The following is a 5,785-nucleotide window of genomic DNA, read 5'->3' as shown; positions in this document are numbered from 1 at the left end:
TTCTCTTGGGGAGACGGAAGCATCAGGCATTGTCCCCAGGGCGGGTCTATCAGCCAGTGCCCAAGAGTGTGACTGGTCAGAGCTGGGGGCTTTTGTTCCTCTCCAGTGCTCATAGCTCTGACTTGTCCTTCAGGTATCTGGACCTCGGGAAAAACAGAGGCGGGAGAAGATGGTGACATGCCAAATGTCACACCATCCCCAGGTAGGAGGAGAGTAACAATATGAGGTGATGTAGTGACAGGAATGCTCACGCATCCTGGGCCAAAAGTCTCTGAGTCGTTTCAGGAAGGATCCTGTGATGTGCGTCCAGGTCGTAGTATCAGGCTCTCTGCTGTTTGAGATGATGTGTCAGTTTTGTTGTATTTGGTTTTTGGACCACACTCAGCTCAAAGAACACTTGTACCTCAGTGCTCAAGGAATCACTCCTGACAGATCTCAGGGACCATATGGGTTGCTGGGGTTCGTGGGCCTGTATCTGGGTATTTTGTTTCCTTTGGAGTGCTAAACCCAGTGATTCTGGTGATTATACTCTTAACTCTGCACTCCAGCATTGTACCACGCAGTGCTTAGGGGACCCTAGGGTTGGCGGGTATCACCAGCCCTACTCGCTATCTCCAACCTGTTGTCCTGTTACACAATTCTGCTCCTTTGTTTCTTTTCATATTTATTTCTGTGCCACAAGGGAGATGCACAGGTCTTCCTCTTGGCTCTGTGCAAGATCAGGGCTATACTATCCCTGGTAATTTCTGGGGCCGCATATTACACTCTTAAACTAAAAGCTAGATCATAACTCTTGGATAACCACAGATCTGTGGCATTTCAGAAGTTCAGATTCTGCTGATGCCTTCCCACTAATTCACTCTGTGAGTGGTCGTCACAGGCTGTTTGGTTTGCAAATGAAAATTTTCCTTGGGGGCTATTTTTTTGTGTTTTCGTGGTGGGGGAGGGGATTAGGAGGGCATCTGTGCCTTTAGATAATCAGGGCTTATTCCTGGCTCTGGCTCTGGTGTTATTCCTGGTGTTGCTCTGAGGGCGCCATAAGGGATGCCAAGGATCTGTGGAAGCAAGGCAAGCACCCTACCCATTTAGTGTCTGTCCAATTCCAGTGTTGGTGTTTTTGTACATCAGGAAATTCTGCTCTCTCACATCAAGTTGCAAAGTCCCCCAGACTTCTCTTTCTCATCTCTCCCTGATTAGGTGTCCTAGGCTATTAGGGTGAGTGCTGTGAGTAAATGTAGTTTTCTTTCTTTCTTTCTTTCTTTTTGAAGTATTTAAGTCCTTGGGTTTGTAGGTCCTGCCGAGTATGGAAGGTTTGGAGATCCTGACCCTCCCAACAAGGACATGCTGGTCCCTGTTCCTTTGACCTGGACATCACAAGGTTAGGGCTCCAAGCTCTGATGGGCAGGGCCCCACCGCTAAAACATGAGATTTAGTTGTCGCCTGTCCTTTCATTGGTTGTCATTTTGGGTTTGGCCACCTGGCAGGTTGGTGGGGTTTCAAAGCGAAACTCAATTTTATTATCTTATTTTCATTTCTGCACCACATTGAAAATGTTCAGCGTTCCTCCTAGCTGTGCACTCAGGAATTTCTGCGGGCTGACTTAGTGGACCCTAAGGGATGCCAGGGTTTGATCCGGGTTCACAGTGTGTAAGTAACTTCCTACCCGCTTTACTATCTCTTGCTCTATTTTTTTCCTTTTTCCAAGTCAAAAGACTCTCCTTCAGGGACCATAGTGATAGTACAGCAGGTAAGGCATTTTTCTTGCACATGGCCAACCCAGGCTCAATTGTTGGCACCCCATATGGTCACCTGAGCAACCTTAGGAGTAATTTCTGAGTGGAGAGCCAGGAGGAAACCCAGAGCATTGCCAGGTGTGGCTCAAAAAGGAAAAAAATAACATGTAGGAATACGTGTTTTTTAAAATCAAGGAGTAAAGCACCCTCCTCATTTAATCTCTCCCTTAGCAGGCTAGCCCCACTGTTGTTTTGAGTTGTGCTAATAAAGTAAGATGCTTGAAGGAATATACTTGATTTGTAAGGGTGATTGGGGGTAAATAGGAGCTAGGGCTCACTCCTGGTGTGCTGGAACTGATTTATTTAGAAAGGGCCAGAGAACAGCAAGTAGGGTACTTGCCTTGCAAGCAGACAACCCAGGTTTTATGTGTGTCTGGCATCTCATATGCTCCCAAAACCCCACCAGAACTAATCTCTCATCCCAGAGCTAGGAATAATCCCTGAACACTGTTGATTATTGTCCCAAAACCAAACACACATATATAAACAAATACACATAAACAAACCGTATGTGAAAGCAGAGAAAAAATAAGTATTCAGGATAAATCATGGACTTCTTTAAAAAAAAAAACAAACTTAGAGGGTGGCCAGGGGATGACCCTAACAACTCTTCCCCTGGCCACCCAGGTTCTGGGTCTCGGGCCGCCCCACCCCAGTTGGGGTGGCCTGGGCCCTTGGACAGATGGCGGAGGAATCGGAGTTCCAAGCCAGTTTACTGATTAGATGCCGTTTATTCCATTCTCATCCCTGTTCACTTCTCTCTCTCTCTCTCTCGCTCTATTGCTCTCTCTCTATCGCTCTCTCTCTCTCTTTCTCCCCCTCTCTCTTCTCCCTCCTTCTCTCCCGAGTCGATCTGGAACCTCTTTCTCCTTCTGGCTCTGACTTGGATTTTGATCCTGATCATTTCCAACCCCCACCCCCACCCATTTTTACAGTCTAGTTAAATCCCCAAACCATGAGGGGCTGGGCTTACACATAGGTGGTCCCAATCAATAGGGTTAAAGTTCCTCCCCTCAGGGGATGCTGCTTCTAGGACAGATTCTATTTCAGGAGGACCACCCACCCAAGGGTGGAATCCCATGGGTGTGTTTCTGCTCTCCTTGACCAACAAACATATAAGCATTCATAATATTAATCATTTTGTATGGACCCAGTAAGAGATGCATTAAACTTATAGAATTGCTCTCCTGGGGTCATCTCGATCTCAGACTACAGTGCTCAGGCCAGATTGCTCTTTCCTATCACTAGCAGGGTCCTAGTCTCGTCCTTACTTTTGGATCATGACAACATTTGTGGCATTTTGGCCAGGCCCATCTCAATGCCAGGGTGGCAAACAGCTTACCACTTGCCCTGGTTCCATCCCGTCCCTCGTTGAGACTGTACTTTTGGGGGCACTAGGAACTGAGGGCAACTGAGGCATAAGTTGAGAAAGCAGATGCCCGGGAATGAATACTATTTGAAGCCAATTAAATCCCAAGTTAAAAAAGCATAATATCGTCTTCTTGTGTCAATACAAAAGGGCATTGTTTTAAAGTAATAAAGAGTTTCGTGTCCCAGAAAGATCTGTTCTTACAAATTAATAGAAACTGATATTAGGGAATAAACTGATTAACTGTTTGGGGAAGAGAGCATAGAGTAGTAGTTACAAATAAACAAAAGTATGGGGGTGACTCAGGAGCACTGGGATGGGTGTGACCCTATAAACCTAAGCTACCTGAGGAAGGACTAAACAGTGTTATCCTACAGACTTCTACAGCATAAAGTAAGTCCCAAAATGTGATTCAAGGGCCTTAAAAAAGGATTTCAATCCTTTAATTCTTTCATTGTAAAATATGTCTTTGCACATGAATTTAGTTTTGGTTTTGTTTTCTTCCTTAGTTGTCTTTTGTTGTTGCTGTATTTGGGGGACACGCCCTCCTATGTTTATGGCTGACTCCTGGCCTAGAGCTCAGGGATCATTTCTCGCAAGGGTCAGGATCCGATTTGGGGTGCTAAGATATTGAACCCGGGACAGCCAAGTTCAAGGATAGCACCTTTTCTACTAAATCAACACCTGGACCCCAAGGCATAATATTCATCTTTAAAAAGTAGAATCACTCCAGATGCTACAACTCTGAGACACAGTTCATATCCTGATGTATAGTAAACACACTGTACATTAGGATAATTTTTCTATACAGCAAAATTTTTGGACTGTTTTCAAATAGCACAGCGGTAGGGCGTTTGCCTTACACGCAGCCAACATGGCCACCCGAGTTCGATTCCTCCGCCCCTCTCAGAGAGCCCGGAAAGCTACCAAGAGTATCTCGCCAGCACGGCAGAGCCTGGCAATCTCCCCGTGACGTATTTGATATGCCAGACACAGTAAGAACAAAGTCTCCAATGGAGACGTTACTGGGCCCGCTCGAGCAAATCGATGATCAACGGGAAGGCCTTATAAATCTAAATAAATATAAATATATTTATAAATGACTTGGCTTAAGGCACCCGGCTGGGTCCACTGAACAAACGTCCTGGCTCAGCAACCAGCGATACAGCGAAGGGACCTCAGGGGGGCCCAGACGCGGACCAGCGGGTGCACCCACTGCCCCTCCGTTCCCGACACGGAGCCCGGACACTCCGTGCCACGGGGTCCCGGGGCACGGAACAAAGGTGCTGCTGGACACGCCTCTGCGGAGACACGGAGCCGGAGGGACGGTGAAACCAGCCCACGGGGAGGCCTCGCTGCACTGCCCCATGCCGGGCGCGACCTCGGGGTTGCAAACCGTGACCTACCCCACAGGCATCGGGCTAGCTCGGGCGGGTGATGGTGTCTGGGCCTCCGCGCCTGCTCCAGCTCGCACCCGATGGCCGCGCTAGTGTCTTGGTCGGGCGCACGAGAAGCCAGAGGCCGCAGCGCGGGCCAACGGCAACCGGGCGCTGAACAGAAGCGGGTCGCGCGGCAGCAGTGCTCTTGCGTGAGCCCATGCCTCGGAAACTGCCCACGGGGCCGTGCAGGGAGCCGCATGCCCGGACTGCATTTCCCAGCAGGCACCGGGAAAGCCTGACCCAGGGGGCTGAGCACGACCACCGAGGGGAAGGCGCTGGCCTTCGGCACAGGTTCCATCCCCGGCACCCCACAACGTCCCCTGAGTGCCACAGGAGTGATCCTTGCTTGCAGAGCCAAGGGTTGCAAGCCCTGAACACCAAACAAGAATGGACGGGCGAAAAAAGCCACCTAACATGTGAAGGAGAAATGAGAGCCTGGCAGGCAGCTGTCCCAATCCTGCAGGGCAGGGCGGAGAGGGGTCTAGGATGCACATGAAGAACTCAGTACACTGGTACACACGTACACACACACACATTCATTGCACCAGTGTTTTGGTGGGAGCTGCAGTACAAGGGCTGTGGGTTCTAGTCCAGAACACAATTGGGCAGAATCCTAGTCTACATTTCAAAACCGGACATACACACACCAGGCCCACTGCAGAAATGCCACCTAGAGTGGACGTCTCTTATCTGTGTCACACACACATACACGGAGGCAGTGTCCCATCTCCTCGCCCCCAATCACAAGCATAGGGCCGATTTGAGAATCGTGGAGAACTAATCGTGAAATTCTGCCAATTCTCATGAGTCGGCAGCTGTCTTTGGAATCGTGTGCAGCACCATCCCAGCACCCACAGGCGGAGGCCCAGTCAGTACACAGCCCTTTGCTCTTTGTTTGTATTTGTTTTTATTCAGTTTTGTTGTTGTTTGTTTCTTTGGGGGCCATACTAGCAATGCTATTCCTGGCTCTTCATTTAGAAATTATACCTGGTGGTGTTCTGGGGAGCATACAGGATGCCAGGGATCAAACTCGGATTGGCCACCAGTATGGCAGGAACCTTACCCACTGCACTACCTCTCCAGCCCCAGAAACTATCATTTGAAGAGTCAGATAAATAGTACAGTAGTGGGTAGGATACCTTCCTTGCACAAAACTGACCCAGGTTGGATCCCTAGAACCCTGC

This window comes from Sorex fumeus, unplaced genomic scaffold, assembly GCF_029834395.1.
Source record: "Sorex fumeus unplaced genomic scaffold, SorFum_2.1 ptg000238l, whole genome shotgun sequence".
Lineage (NCBI taxonomy): Eukaryota > Metazoa > Chordata > Mammalia > Eulipotyphla > Soricidae > Sorex > Sorex fumeus.
This window is presented reverse-complemented; position numbering follows the sequence as displayed.